The sequence below is a fragment of the Vigna umbellata genome, chromosome 6, assembly GCF_029865625.1.
Source record: "Vigna umbellata cultivar VRB3 chromosome 6, Vumbellata_1.0, whole genome shotgun sequence".
Lineage (NCBI taxonomy): Eukaryota > Viridiplantae > Streptophyta > Magnoliopsida > Fabales > Fabaceae > Vigna > Vigna umbellata.
Window position 1 is genome coordinate 31,264,834 of NC_142170.1, and position 17,336 is coordinate 31,282,169.

Here is a 17,336-nt window from a genome sequence, read left to right on the forward strand (position 1 = left end):
TGAGTGAGGGTTGTGGGTTTTGTCTTATTTGGTTTGATCACATTTAGGGTAAAAAAAGTCAACCTGAGCAATCAAGCATGATCAATTTGAAAAATATTCTAACTCTAAAACAATGATATCATTAGCTTGGGAACTTAGAATGTCAATAATTGATACAAGTAAGAAATAACAGTTATGAAACACATAGGGAGTCAAAAGGAACGTAAGATATGTGGTAGAATAGATTTCAAAATGCAATGCCTTTGATGCAGCAATCAAAATAAGCTTTCTATATCACAAATCTGCAACTATACCACAAAAAATGCTGAAATATTGGTGGTTTGAATGGTCATGCTGAAATCTGTAGTTTGTCTGTTCTACTAAGTCAATGGAGTCCCCACAAAGTGTTTGTCATATTATACGTAAGCCACGTAAGGGGTTCAATCAATGGTTAACATTTGTGTTGTGCAGTTCTTCAAGTAACGCGCATCACCAACAAATAAAACAGAAAGTAAAAATATTGCAGTAAATTGAAGAAAAGTTGTGTATTTTATGCATGGAAATTGTTATTGTTGATGTTATATTGTTGTTGTTCTTCTTGGGAAGCTTAAAATGGGTTGATGTACCAAACCAAGACGCGGTTTTGTATAGCTTTCGTCTTTTTGATTGATTCGTCACACTCTGCATGCACTGAACCCTCTTGGCTGATCTAACTGGTCTTGTCTTTTTTTTCCGATTTGTCCACCAACAAGGTTACTGTTGTAACTGTAGCATTACTTAATAAACTAGTAATAGTATATTTTAAGTTTAATTAAACTTTAAGTTTATCATAAATATGTTGTTAGATTCTTTGACTGTGTATTAATTATTTTGTTGAATTGACAGAAAAGGTTTGCATTGGTAGTTGTAAATTTGTACATTAACACAGATTCAAATGGATGTGAACACATGATAACAATTATAATCGTATCTAGCACATTCATTAAAGAACTTTCTTGTCTCTCTTCATAAATCTTTCAAACTCTTATTTTGAGTTATCATCCTTAAAGCCATATATCAACCAATAAAGGCAATGAGAATTTGTTCTAGCCTTGGTGATACAAGCTAAAGCACTAGAAATCCATTTTGATTTCAAATCTGTGTTGATCTCTGCTGCAGAATTTCAATTCTGTTTTAAATCATGAATCTGTTTTCCAGTTGATTTCTTTTGATTCTGGTGCTTTATACAAACTTGGTTGATGTTGTTGAAGGTTGCTAAAAGTGTAGCAGACCATTACAAGCAATGAAATGCAATTTGCATAGCTTGGTTGCTCACAATTAATAGCATCTCACTGTTCAGTTTTTAATTCCAGCTATTCACCGTGCTAATATTATTTGTTTGGTCTATTCTGAGTTTGGTCATACTAAGCATTCTAATTCTAGCTTAGTTCAGTGCATTCATACTTCTTTGAGTCATTTTCACTGTTGCTTAAACCTTTTGATTCTTGGAAACCTGATTTTGGTGGTGTGATGGAATTTTTTACTGCATAATTGGCCATAGCAAGGTGTGATTTCGGTTTATGTTGTTTCTGTGCTGTTGGAAAGCTTGAACAAGTTTAATTTGATGTTTGAAACTTGCTAGCACAGTTCATTTAATCATATCCTGGCCCATGTGCAAATTTTCTTTCTAAACCATCACTTTTTGGGTTAAAAAATGGAAGTGGAGTAGTGATTTTGAGTTGCAAGCGATTTATAACTCATTTCAGAGTTTAGACACATTTAAAATCATTAAATAAAGTTGCTTAAACAGTCAGGTGTGCTTTTGAATCACTTCCATACGAAATTGAGTGTTAAACCACCAAACCAGTGACATTTTTCTGGTGCAGAATAGCTATTCCAGCCACTGTTTTGGTATTTCTTCTTCAAATTCATTTCTGGATTGTGGAAAAAGCTGGTTCAGTGTTTAGATCGAAATTAAATGATAAAAAGAAGTATAATCAAGTGATAGAAAGCGTATAGAACCTTGCAATCCAGATTAGAGGCCCTAAAACTCAAAAATTCAAAATCTGAAATTCATTTGGGCATTTTATCAAACACTTTGCAAAATATCAAACAGTTTGATTCTGGATGTGTTTTGATCTGCGATTTTGATTTCTTTGCTTGTTTAATCCATTCTAATATTTTTCTTAGGTTCCTTTTGTGTCCCCAGTGTTGTTCAACTCCTAGCATCACTTGATTTTCCATTTCTTGACCTCTAGCATGTCCATTCCAAATTTGTTATGCTGAGAACTTTGGTGCAGTGAATTTAATTTTGTTTGGTGTTTGTGTTGGTTGAATTCATTGGTGCTGTGAAGTCATATTGGAGTTTCAAAGCCTCAGTAACCATACCTACCAAGGTATCATTTTTGGGAGTGGAGAGGGGGTTGAATGGTAGCATGAAACAGGCGAGATTAGAATGGAAAAGTAGAAACTCTACTCTTCTTTTGTTGATAAAACTAATTTGTTTTAGTAAACAAGGCATAGTACGAGGCTTACGTTCCATAATGGCTGCTCATAGTGGAAGATTTCACTCACACTCATACACTATAATTTGTTCTTACATGGGATTTCCAACACTTTTTTCTAGGTTCTAAGTCTAAAAACTCTTACATATTTGACAATCAAATTCAAACAATTCAAAACAAAGTTAGACAAAACTCAATGTATACAGTATCATAAACTCCATTCAACATAACTTAACATTCAAAGTGGACATTCACAACATTTTATAACAACATCAAATTCATGAAACAAGAATGAAAATAACATATCACATATAATCATGCAATTTTAGTTTAGGTGACCATACCTTCGCCTTTGTTATCCTTTCCTGCTCAAGTCTTCTTTGTAGACTCTCTTCCTCCCCTTCTGACCACAATTGCTTTAAAAACTCACCTAAGACATCAAATAGAAGTGTATTTAAGGTTATTCATTAGATATTGTTCCATTAATTTAATAACCACAGCAACAGTTTAAGCATTACCTAATAGTATCCAAAAAGGTATTTAAACACACAGCTCAATGTTCAACCAACTTTGTTTGATGATTTTATTTGTGTTTAAACTCTAAAATGAGTTATAAACAGCTTGAAGCTCAAAATCACTACTCCGCTTCCAATTTAACTCAAAAATTGATGGTTTAGAAAGAAAATCTTAATATAAACCTAACTATGACCCAATGAGGTGCATAAGACTTTACTTTTAATTCTTTCTTCGTTTTTTAAACTTTTCCAAAGTAGATGGTATAATGGTTGAAGGGGATGTCAAATTAAAGAGGAAAATTCAGGTCATGGCACATACTGAGATGTATTTTACAGAGCAATTGTAGTTCTAATGTTAGTGAAATATTTTGTGTCAACTTAAGAAGAGTTCAAAACTATGTTCAAACTCTGGATTAGCTCAGCATTAACAATTCAGGGGAATTTAATCCTTCTACATCAATACATCCTTCTACATCAAGTAGTAAGATTAAAGATAAATCAATCCTAAGTTCAGTAATGAATTTGGGCATCATACTTTGCTTGAGCATGTGAAGAACAATATGGAATTTTGTAACACTACATACTAAAACAGAACTTACAAAAACAATGATTGAGTTCAGCCATTACCTTGAGATCAGAGAGACCAATCACAGCAGCACAGTCTAGTACTTTAGCAACACCAACTTCTACAATTGAAAGCAAACTTAACCATTTTAGACAGTTACATGTATGAAACTTTTATTTAAAGTGAACCATGGTCTACAATAATGACAAATCAAAGCTGAATGCATCTTTACTTACTCACCACAGAAATACATTCACTTAATAAGACATTTATTCTTACAAAAGATAATTTAGGACAAATGAGTACCTTCAATCGTAAAAGGCTGCAAGAGGATATCACCTACAGCTCTAATTGCTGCTAATACAGTTCCACCTGTGGCCACCAAATAATAAATAATTATAACATGTTTGTTGGACTGAACAACACCAACATTCAACTCCAAACAATGATTTCATTTCTATATCATATTTTACAGAAATTACTTCCCCTAAACAAAGATTAGGCATCACTTTCCAAACCAAATCAAAGCAGTGGAACAATTACCAGTTTAAATTGACAGACACAGCTGAAACATTATAACAGTCTTGTTCATGTGAGTATTACTTTCAACTTACTGTTGAACCTAAGTCTAGTACAACAAGATTCATGACCAACACATGCAACTACCTATATTCAAATTATGCAGTTATTATTGTTTCAGTGCAACTCACACCATACAATTAAACTCAAGAGCAATCCCAATTTTCTCCTATAATTTTTCAAGTAAAACACTCTGCCTCATTATGCAGATTGGCAAAACAATGTCACATTCTTGCTTTGTTGTAGGTACCTCATGCATAAGGCATTGCCTAGGAAAGGGATTGTTCTTTTTAAGATTGCAATATTAATATCATACATTCCATGTAAACATTGATTTCATATTAGAATAATACAAAGGCTGAAGCATCTTTCCCATTAGGAGTACATATGCACGCTGGTGCTGTCTCCATCTGAAACAATAACGAGGAGATAACTTGGTGGGGTCCACATCACGGGAATCTGCAGAACAAGTAACAGAATGACACCCCTTATGGTCATTTGGCTCACTCACACCATTCCATGTATGGTATCTGCTCAGTACACTTGAAAAAGCCTTCACAGTCTGTGTAACCTCAAAACCACCAAGAGAATTACACCTCTCCCACACAGCCACTCTTATAGAAAAACTTCTATCAATTGTATGAAATTTTGTCAAACATTTGGAAGATTACAAATCAGTAATTTATTGACCCTTTTGTTTTCTATAAGCTGCATTAGTTCCTATGTTATATTAATTAGACCTTTTCTTTGTAGAGGCAAACATCAAAATCAGTGGGGGTCCAAATATGTACGAAGAAAGTTGTTGGTTTGATCTGAATGGGATGGTGGCAGAAGACTATTTTTCCTAGATGGTTTCAAAATCAGAGGCAGTTATGTCTCTGACTAGCATGCAGCCCCAAAACACCCTTGGGATGGAAAACTTAGCCTACACATCTTCCAGTGGAGAAGATGCTTCTGCTGTTGTTATGTCTTTTTCTAGGAAAGGTTGTTTTAAACGTAAAGAAAATGTCAACTTTCAGAAAAATATCTTATTTTTATACCCAGCAGTGATTAAAGCTAATGTCTTTGGGTATAAAGAAAGTAGAACTCAGTGTTTGATTTTGTTCTGTATTGTTAATTGAAAAGGATAATATTCGTTTGGTAATAATATATTGTAAAGATCCAATATTAGATTTAGATAAAGAAGGTTGAAAAACAGATTTAAAAACCTTTGGTAGTGAGCTTTAAACCTCAAATCATACGACTGGGTTCAGGCTTAGAATTATCCATCTTTGCTCAATGGAGGATATCCTGAATATACTATTTTTAAGAGAGAATAAGTCCTCCATCAAGGATGGAGAATATGTCTACCATCAATCCTTGTTTTGATTGATCTACATTTTAATTAACTGACACTAAAAAAAGGTTGTGACTGAAATCAAGTTTTAATGCACTATATGCAGTGCAACTTACTTATAAGGTTATAGGTATTAGCTACATGACAGAGATATCAGTGTCCATGTAGGACATGCTTACCTTCCTTAGGTCTATACATTAACCTTGACAGGAATATAACACCTTCTATAGTTATGGGATAGAGATATCTTGAGTATTTCGGTACTTATGCTATATCAAATTGGCTTTTTAGGTGTACCAGTACCTTTTTACTCTCAGTGAGTAACTCTTTTCAGTTTTCATAATCTACTCATATTAGCTTGCTTTAGTTTTAAAATGCCTAATTCTAAAAAATGCATTACCAATCAAAATGCCAACTATGAACAATTTTTCTATACCAAATCATATTGCACAAAATAATTCAGACCATACATTTAACAAAGTCAGAAGAAATGCTTCTTAGCTTTCATAGTTCATCAATGCAAATAACAACTTACCTCGACGGTAGCCCCTTCGATAGCCTCTGAAGCAGTAGTGGAAGACCTTGTCACCCAGCGACACTGCCCTGGTTACGCCGCCTCGTCCATGCCGCGTCGTCCGATATCCTCCGTCGACAATGGTAGCCTTCAACTCAGCCACCCACCACCTTCCTTAGCTCAGAACACTGCAAAACGCTACAAGGAAAAAGGTTACACCATTGACGCGTAATCCAAAACAGTAACAGGAACACAAAATGAGATGGGAGAATGGGACACTTCACCTATAAGTTCGGAGTGGAGAAGAACCGTACCAACAAGATTGTGCTTAGGGTGGGAAGCAGTCTGCACAAGCCACCCACTGAGTTCGTCGATGAAGTTAGGGCAGAGAATGTGAAGATTGGAGGGAAAACGGAGTTTTCGCGAAATGCTTCCCAAATATCTGACTTACTAATTTGATGAACGTTACCCACTTACCGACGGTCGTTTGCCTTCGATAATCACTCAGGCCCATTACAGACGGCCAAAAGCCCTCGGTAAAGTGATGTAACACAAGCCCTCGGAAAAGCCTTCGGTAAATTACATTTACCGAAGGCCAAAAGGCCTTCGGTAATTAACCGTCGGTATTAATTGATTTTCCTGTAGTGTAGGCAGTGCTTTTAGGTATTGTTAAGCCAATAAAATTATGTTTGAGAGTGGTCTCGTGCTGAAAAAGAAATTTGGATTAATGTGGCTTTTTTTGTTCATAATCCCTAAATCTAGTTTTTCTTTAGAATTAAAATGGCCGCCTTGTAAATATATTTTTATCACGTTGGTTTTTCTATTATACATGTTAAGGTGCTTTTTATTTATTTTTTAAATAGCAACCAAGAATATTAAGTTCGATTAGTCTCATAATTAATATTCTTTTATTAGAAAAATATTTTCTTAAACAGAGGAGTTTCACTTTTGTTAGTGGATATTTGGTTTGATATTGAAATTGCAATACCTAACTTTTAGTTAGGTTTGATATTTAATTATCACACATATAGGAAGCAAACATAAACTTTTGGTATAATTATACATACATATATATATATATATATACATATATATATATATATATATATATAAAAGTTTTTCGTGAACTTTATAAAGATTTTTTAAATATATATCTATATTATAAACAATATAGCTTTTCGTAAACTGTGATGTTTTAATGATTAATGATATAATAAAATAGACTTATTTTATTTAAGAATGGTTTTGTACATTCTTGGTGTTAGCATAAACTAGAAATTTTGATATGTCTTGTGGTTTTATTCTAGAAAGATTCATGAAGACTTGTTTTTATATTAAAGCTTTTGTAATTTAGTAGATTTATGTATAGAATGTGGTTTATGTTTGAATCTATGTGTTGTTTGGGTTAGGTTGTGTTAAAATTCGTTTTGAATAAGAAAACCTCATTTTATACTCAAGATAATTGATTATCAAATTATAAATAATCAATTATCAATAATTAATTATGACTTGTCATAATTGATTATAATGAACAATTATGAGAATTTTTAATTAAGTTTTTTACTATTGTGCATTCATTAAATGCATAATCAATTACCATAAGTGGATAATTGATTATCACATGTTAATTAGTTAACAACCGATTTTTGGAGGTATCTTGAGTGAGATATCTATAAATTAGATTGGGACTCTCATTCTAAAATATGAAATACAAAAAGACGAAATAAGTGTATTTCGGAAAATCTTATCTGTAGTGTGCGGTGATAAGCGTTCTAGGGTTCGCTAAACCCTTGTGTTGTGGCTTTGAGAACTTGGTGTGTTGACATAGAGTGAGAACTTTCACAGGGAGTGTGATTGAGTGCTGTTGTTGTTGACATAGAGCGAGAACTTTCACAGGGAGTGTGATCGAGTGTTGTTGCTATTGGCATAGAGCGAGAACTTTCATAGGGAGTGTGATTGAGTGTTATTGTTGCTAAGTTGAAAATCTGTCATCCTTCGTGAAGCAGTCGGAGGAGATGTCACTAGTGCAGAATTAGCTTTTAACGTCCCCCCACAGACGTCCGTTCACAAAAGCCCTAAATAATTGACTGGTGGCATATTCGTAAATAAGTGAAACTCTAGACGTCCGTTGTGGGGGGGACAGTATAGACGTCCATGGGAGGGTCTCGGACGTTTAAAAGGCTGGAACAATCAGCTCTTCAACTCCCCTGTCAGTGTAAGATCCTTGAAAATATTTGTAAGTTAAAATGTAAGATCCATGAAAAAAAAAATATTTATAATAGTAAATTTTAACATTTTATTAGTAATAATAATTTTAATGGATAGAAAAATGTAAATTTTTGGATATAAAGTTATAGTAATTCTAGAGGGAGAGCTTCAAATTTTTGATAACTTATTTAGGATTTTTTTAGAAATGTGAATAGTGAATAGTAAATAGTAAATAGTAAATAGTGAATAGTGAATAGTGAATAGTGAATAATTAAAAAAAAATATTAAAATAAATTGTGGAAGAGAACACTCCACGTAGAATTAATCATTCAGAGATAAGAATGATGAATAAAAAATAATTTTTGAATAGTAAAAATGAATAGTAAAAGTGAATAGTAAAAATGAATAGTAAAAATGAATAGTAAATTTTTTGGCTATAAATAGCCAAGGGGGGGAGGCTAAAAATTTGCACCAAAATTCTAGAGAAATTGTGAGAGAAGAGAGTTAGAGGAAATTCTAGTTAAAGAGGGGAAATTCTGGAAGTTTCCGGAGAACGGTTTGAGAAGAGGAAACTAAGTCTGGAATGGAGGTAAGGGAAGCTAACTTTGAGTATTTCTTTTTGTATTATCTTGAGTCTTGAATATGCTATATTTTTCTTTTGTCTGATTTTAAATCTTAAATATGGAGTATTTTGTTTTTGTATGATTTTGAATTTTAAATGAGAATATGTTTTTTGTGTTAATATCCAAGTGTGATAGTTGTAAAATGTGATATTGATTATGTTATGTCAATTGTATGTTATTAGTGGTTTATTTTTGTATTTTGGAAGGATTAGAAATTGTCTAACCAGCTCTGCCAGATTCAATTTCTTGTTTCCCCAAACATTTTATTGTTTTCCTTATTTATTTTTATTGTATTTTGGAAGGATTAGAAATTGTCTAACCGGCTCTGCCAGATTCAATTTCTTGATTCCCCAAACTTTTTATTTCCTTCCGTATTTATTTTATTACATTTTTGGAAGGATTAGAAGTTGTCTAACCGGCTCTGCCAGATTCAACTTCTTGTTTCCCCAAACTATTTATTTCTTTACTTATTTATTTTATTGCATTTTTGGAAGGATTAGAAGTTGTCTAACCGGCTCTGCCAGATTCAACTTCTTATTTCCCCAGACATGTATTGTTCTTGTTATTTAATTATATTGTATTGATGGATATATTAGAAGTTGTCTAACCGGCTCTGCCAGATTCAACTTCTTGTTTCCCCATGAATTTTTATATTAAGATTATTTTTATGATTGTCAAATATTGTATTCTTCTATGACCATTTATAGTAATGTTTTATTATTGTTAATTGTTTATAATTATCTTGTATGAATTCTATTATGGATGTTTATTGTGATGATTTTATTGAATGAGTTTGTTGGCTGAAATTAATCTTGTTGGAAGGTTTGGAATAAGGGTTCTGTAATAGCTTGTATATGGGTATTAAATATATATACAGTGTTTGAGGTTGTTGTGAGAGGAAGTAAAATTAGGCATTTTAAGATTTAGGGCATAAGAAAACAAGGTAGATAAATTAAATAAATAAATTGTTAATTATTGAAGACCTCCCTTTGTTGGTAGGATAGAGGAACCTTAAAAACCTGAGTTGGCACATCCCTGATCATAGAGCAGCCCTGGCCTGGTCCAGTCAGTTGTGACTAGTCATATATGCTGGCGTCGAAGGTGAGTTTGATGCGTTCAGACATCTGGGTCCTCTCTGGTGACCAATTGGGGTAAAGAAAAATCTCTACTAGGATGAAAATAAAATAAAACAAGTTGATTGTAGATGCATAATATTATCATGGTAAAAATTTCATATATATTTTATTTATCATTACATTGAGCCCAGACTTTAATATGTAGTTCCTAAGATATGTTGATGTATTTTGGTTGATCCATGATCTTTGTTTGGTGAAAATATGTTGAGTTATACTCGTTTTGGGCAAAATGAGTTTATAATATGAAGCATGATATCTGGCAATATGTTTAATTTATCGATACCAAAACGGGTTATTATGAATTCATGATTAAAGAATGAACATGATTGAGTTAGGTGGATAAGAGGGTATGAATTGTTGGTTTTTATGAAATGTTAGAGTGGATATGAGAAATCATTACATATGAAATGATGTTTACTACCGGGGAGTAGTATGTTCGAGTTATACCATGAGAGTTTGGTATGAGCAAAGTAACACCTGAGGTTTATGAAAGCAGGCAGAAAGTGGTCTGACCATAAGGCTTTGACATAAACATATGATTCGTAAGTTTTATAGAAGCAGGCAGAGAGGGGGTCTGACCATAAGGCTTCAGAAAGTAAGACATAGTATATAAGTGAGGCTTAAGGAAGCAGGCAGAGAGCGGTCTGACCATAAGGCTTCATGAGTAAGCATGGTACACTTGTAAGATTTATGGAAATGAGAAAGATGATTTTGATAATGATGAATTAATGACATCGGAATAATGATATTTTATCAATTGCAGAAATACATGATTTTAATATTTTTGTTACAAGTTTAATGATTTTATGATATGGTTGCTTACCCTTATTTGTTTGTACTATGATCATATAACTCATGTTATATGTGATTAGATAATGTTGCAGATGCGGTTGAAAAAGCTTAGAGATGAGAGAGATGCGGGGAAAAACTTTCAGGGATTTTTGTAAAAAGAATAAATTTGTATTGGGAAGATTATGTTGTGTAAAATTTATAAGTTGAAATTTCAATGGTGAAGACTATATTGTTTAAAGTTTGTAAGTTTGGTATTGTACTTTGGAGTAATTGAAATAAAGTTTGATTGTTTATATGAGATATCAAATTAATTTAGTCTCTACTATCAGTAATACCCTTTAAAATATTCGGGTGTTACAATATGGTATCAGAGCAATGGTTTTCGAAAGTATTTTGGGACTATGGGGAGTGAAATTATTATTCTTAGTAAAACTATTAATGATTATGATGAAAATGACTATTTGGAGGAAATTGATATCATATGCTAAATTGTATTGTTATCTTTTTGAAGAAATCATTTAAACTCGACAAAGATGCAGCAACAACAAGTTGATCAAGTACCTCAAAATCATTCTAGCTTGAATGACTTCTTAAGGCATGATCCAACTAAATTTAATGGGGAGGCTACTCCTGATGAGGCTGACTCTTGGCTAAGGCAGAACGAGAAGATTTTTCGGGTAATAACTTGCTCAGAAGAACAAAAATTAACTTATGCATCATTTCTTTTGGTGGGTGAGGCTGAATATTGGTGGGAAAGTATGCAACAGTTGATGACGGTTCGTGGTGAGACTGTGAATTGGGAGAACTTTAAGATAAGGTTCTTGGAAAAATATTTTCCAAACAGTGCAAAATTTGCAAGGGAGGCGGAGTTTCTGACCTTACAACAAAGAAGGTTATCAGTACAAGAGTACGTAGTAAAATTTAATTATCTCTCGAGGTTTTATACTCAGAATATCACAGAAGAATGGAGATGTCGAAAATTCGAGGGAGGACTAAGGCATGAACTGAAGAAGGTACTTATGCCATTGGAAATACAAGAGTTTCCAGCATTGGTAGAGAAAGCCAGAATGATAGAATTGTTGGAGTTTGATCCAAGTAGAGTTTCCAGACTTGCAAAGGGAGAATTGATGAGTCAATATTTTGTTCACTACATTTAGTTTATTGTGCTAGAATTAGTTGAGGAATCGTACTTAAATGTCCGGTATTTTCCTGTTTTTCATAATTGTGCTTGATTTGACCGGTAATTCTTATTTTAAGTAATTTGAATTATTTTAGGTTAATTATTTGTATTAGGAAAATATTGGATAAAATTTAGATTAATTTCTTTTGGATGGTGCAGCCCATGAGCACAAAATAATAGTCTGCTGGTTGGAATAAGGAGCACACGGTCTAAGTGGTGTTTTGGTCCATGAAAATTAATTTTTGAAGATTCACAAGTGGTTGGGCTGAACACGTTGCTGGTTCCATTATGAATTATGAGTTGGAAATGAGTCATTAGAAAGCACACGGTTGCATCCACACACGTCCAGCAAGGTAAAAAGAGCACAAAAATAATGTTGAACAAAGCAACTGGTCCGGGTGCATCCAACATAGCAGTAGCAACTCCACACGGTCCCATCCAGCAGTTCATCGTCCAGCTCCAACATCCAGCAGCCTCCAAGCTCCGCCCAATCCAGCAACCACCGTTCAACCTCCATCTTCATTCGCAACCAACCAACAGCTGGCGCGCTCCAACACGTCCGTCCAGCAACTGCCATACCTTGAAAGAGAAGCCACCACGGTGGAGGAATGGATGAGCACGGTGCAGCAAAGGGAAACAACTTTGAGCAGCTGCAACATGCTTGAGGGGAGTCAACATGTCCAGTCCATACACCAACTCCTCCAGCAGCTTGTTCAACACGGCCATGTCACGCATATGGAGAAAGGAAGATGGCAACATCCAAAAAGCCATGCACGTGAATTCTGCATTTGAAGATCACTTTGCATGAATGAAAAGAGACTAAGTGGAGGAGGTCACGGCATTGATACAAGAAAAGCTTACAGAAAAGGATGGTGCCCGTGAGTGAATGTCTAGATGTGCACGTGATGGACAACATTAAAGTTGAGAAAGGAATCTCACCCACAAAGAAATTGGCAGCACATAGGTGTAAGTGGATTCTTGGTCAGGAATAATTGGTAGAGAAATACATTTTTCTATTTGAAAGGAAAAGAAAGTAATGTCAAAATTCTGAAACCTCTACACGAGAAAGTGGAAAAGCATGGAGAATAAAATGGTGCTATGATGACATGGAAAACCACTTGCAGACAAGGTATGGGCAGCAGCTTGAGAGGAATATTTTGTTGGAAAAGATAGTGGTGTGCACGGATAAAGGAAGAAGAAATTCATTAACAACATATAGGAAGGGCTGTCACGGTATGGAGAAGTTTTATTTCTTTGGTAGGCATGCCACGGCATCTACCATTTATTTCTCTACACATGATTTAAAAAGATAAAATAAAAGAGAAAAAGTGAAGTGGTGTCACGGCCCACAATGTGAGAATATTCTTTCTTCTAAAGATATGCATGCACTCAAAGTATGGGGAGGAAACACTTCACGTAAAAAAGGGGAGCTAAAGCTTTCAGAATTATTGGCTTGAAAGAACACTCCACACGGTTTCTAGCAAGAGGGATCGCCACCTAATTCATGAGAGACAACATGCATGGAGGAAGTCACGGGGTCTTTGGAAGCAGCTCACGGATCCATTCTTCACCAGCTCCCCACCGTCCAGAAACATCCAATATACAGCAAAGATTTCCATCTAGAAAGTCCATGAAAGTGGGCAGCCTCCCCCACACTGTCCACTACTTTTGAACACACAGATTCTCCATTTGAAGAAACGTCCAAGAGCTCATGGTATTCATCCTTCCGTTCCAGCAAACATCACAAGTCCAAAGAAGAGAGGAGCATCAAGGCATGGATTTCCAGCAAGAAATAAAGACCCCACGGCACTCATAGGAGAATGATGGTCCACCATGTTGGAGCTCTTGGACAACAACAAACATGGAGGAAGTGAGGAGAACGTATGGACACATTCATGGAGGCCCCTCACTTAAAAATCTCTCACGGAAATGGAGGACCCATTGCTCCCTTATTAGCATGTCCAGAAGCTGAAATGGTTGTGGTGATTAATTGAAAGAAGCCAAGAATATGCTTGTGGACAAAACTTCATGACATCGTCACATGGACACAACAAGAAGTGGAGGGGCCTTACATTTTGTTTTGGACTGTCAAAGAGCACATAGACACGGCTCTAACCACAATAAAAGGAGAGCTTTGGACAGAAGAGCAGACAGTAGGTAGTAGGCAGATTCCAGTAGCGTAGGAGTAGTGTAGGACGTCTTCTTCTGGAGTTCATTTTTCCCCCTCCCCCTTGGGGAGGTTTTGGGTTTGTTTTTATTTTTCAGTTCATGTATTGAATCTTCATTTTCCAGTTTGCGTTTTTCAGTTAATGTTGTTGTTTGTTTCAGTTTTGAATGTAATTTACAATCTGTGATTTTCAGTGTTGAATTTTATTTTCATCTGCATTATTTCTCATCTACAACCCAATTTCATGTTTACTGTCTGAAATCAATTTTCTATCATTTTCCGGTTCACTACAAGTATTGTTCTGTTCAATTTCTGCTAAAATTGTTTCCTCCAGTTTCCAAATGCGAACTTTGATTCTGTCAATTTTCACTTTCAATTTACATTTTCTACTACAATTTAAGTTTCTCAGTTCGTTTTTTTATTTTCTTAAACTTTTAAATTCTGTTTGCTGCTTTTAATTTTCAATTTTAATTTAAATTTATTTTTCTGCAAAAACAAAAACAATCAAAACCCCCTACTGCGTGTTAAAATTCTAAAACAGAACCGCGAAAAATTGGTCCTTGAGAGACGACCTAGGAGTCACTTCCTAGTAACTATACTGCATTAATTTGTGCAATCAACTTTTTTGCGAGAGGCGCGACCCTCTTGTCAAAAATGGTTTTGGGTTTGTTTTTATTTTTCAGTTCATGTATTGAATCTTCATTTTCCAGTTTGCGTTTTTCAGTTAATGCTGTTGTTTGTTTCAGTTTTGAATGTAATTTACAATCTGTGATTTTCAGTGTTGAATTTTATTTTCATCTGCATTATTTCTCATCTACAACCCAATTTCATGTTTACTGTCTGAAATCAATTTTCTATCATTTTCTGGTTCACTGCAAGTATTGTTCTGTTCAATTTCTGCTAAAATTGTTTCCTCCAGTTTCCAAATGCGAACTTTGATTCTATCAATTTTCACTTTCAATTTACATTTTCTACTACAATTTAAGTTTCTCAGTTCGTTTTTTTATTTTCTTAAACTTTTAAATTCTGTTTGCTGCTTTTAATTATCAATTTTAATTTAAATTTATTTTTCTGCAAAAACAATCAAAAACCCCTACTGCGTGTTAAAATTCTAAAACTGAACCGTGAAAAATTGGTCCTTGAGAGACGACCTAGGAGTCACTTCCTAGTAACTATACTGCATTAATTTGTGCAATCAACTTTTTTGCGAGAGGCGCGACCCTCTTGTCAAAAATGGCGCCGCTGCCGGGGACCAGTATTGTAAGTTTGGTTTTAGATTTTTTGTTTTGTAAATATATGTTTGGTCTTCTATTTTTTTTTTGTGTTTTGTTTATTTTGATATTTTGTGTGATTTGAAATTTTTACTATCATTTCATTGTTAACGGATGTTATTACTGAGTGCATGACTAGGTAAAATTCTGGACCTAGTTGTGTGTGTGGATTTAATGTTGTTTTGCAGCATCTACTGAAAGATGTTTCTACAACATCTGCTGATGAATCCTGGACAACATCTACTGAGGGATGCTAAAAGGCTTCAGATGACAACATCTACTGATGGATGTGTTACAATGGATGATAGCACAATTTTTTTTCTGAATTTTTTATTTTTTTTGTTTGGTTTGCTTTGGATTTAATTTTCTCTTTCTTTGTGTGTTTAAGTTTCAGTTTTCAGGTTCAATACTGCTACTGATGGCAGTAACGATAGCATCTACTGATGGATGCTAACGAAGATGACAAACATTGATGTCTACTGAAGGATATCAATGACAATAAAAATAAAAAATAAAAAAATAATAATATGAGCATCTACTGATGGGTGCTATGTGATTAAAACATTTACGGATGGATGTTAACTGATGACATCTACTGATGGATGTCACTAAAAATTTCTTTCCCTTTCTCTACTTTTACTGCACATGTCTATATTATTTGACTACTATAAATTGTTAATCTGATGACTGTAACACAATGAGGACATTGTGTAGTTTAAGTGTGGTCTACTGGGGGAAAATTCTGAAATTTTTCTGTTTGTTTGTATTTTGTGTGTTAAAATTTTTCTTTTTCTAGGTAGTTTTTGTTTCGTGTGTAATAAATTTTACATGTTTCTCTTAATTTCTGGACATTTTTAAAATTGTAGATATATCTTTCATTTCATTGATACTTATGATTTGAAATTCTTGTTTTTCTTTGCATGGTAAAATGATTTTGATGATTGAGAGATTAAATTAATGATGACAAAAATACCCTGTGTGAGAATTGAGCCACTTTATTGTTCTTTCTTGTGTGATATGACTCTTGATCGTTTGCACATATGATTTGGCTTGACTCTTAATAATTCTTGATTAATATGCATATTTGAAAATGATAAAGGCATTATTTTTGTTCTTAAACCTCTTTAGCCAAATAAACTTACCTTGTGTTAATCCTTTGATACCCACTTTTGAGCCTACAATTTCTTAAAATTCTTTTCAAGCCCATACACTGTCCCTAAGTGAAAAACGATGATTACTTTAACCTTAGGGAATTCTGGAGCTAAAGAAATATTTTTCGAACAAGTGTGGTCTCCCCTGGGAATTCTAAAGAATTGGCTAATTAGTTCTACAATTGTCTCTTACAGCAATATATATAAAAAAAAAGAGAAACAAAAGAAAAAAAAATGGCTATAAATAAGGGAGCCAAGAAGAGGATTGAAATAGAGTTTTGGGTGAGATTTGACTGTGTTTACACTTGTTCCCCACTCCTCTATTTCTTTTGAACTACTTATCCATATTTATCTTCCCCTATCCTTGGCCCCATTACAACCTTGAAAAGACCTTTTCATTTAAACATGCATGTTGTTAAGAATTAATTTTAGAGGCTTGCCAAATCTATTTGTGTTTGCTTTCTTGATGTCATCAAGTTGACATTGCTTACTCCATACACTTGAGAGAAACACTGATAAGTGCATCTGTGAGGTCTGTCACTTTTGATTCATCTTTTAAACTAATTGATCTATTTTACCATGCTTAGAATTACTTGAATAATTTCATAAGTATCTCAATACTTTGATTTTATCTATATCTTTTTGTTTGTCCAGAATTTTTGAGAACTGTGTAAATCTGTTTATTTTCCTTACAAGTCTTTCTGTCTACTGAATTTCACTTTCTTGGTGTCCTTTGAAAATATTCCCTTATTTGTGTTTTAATTTTGCCCAGGAGTGCAAAAGGCTAAGTGTGGTCTATTTTGATGAGTCAATATTTTACTTACTATACTTAGCTTA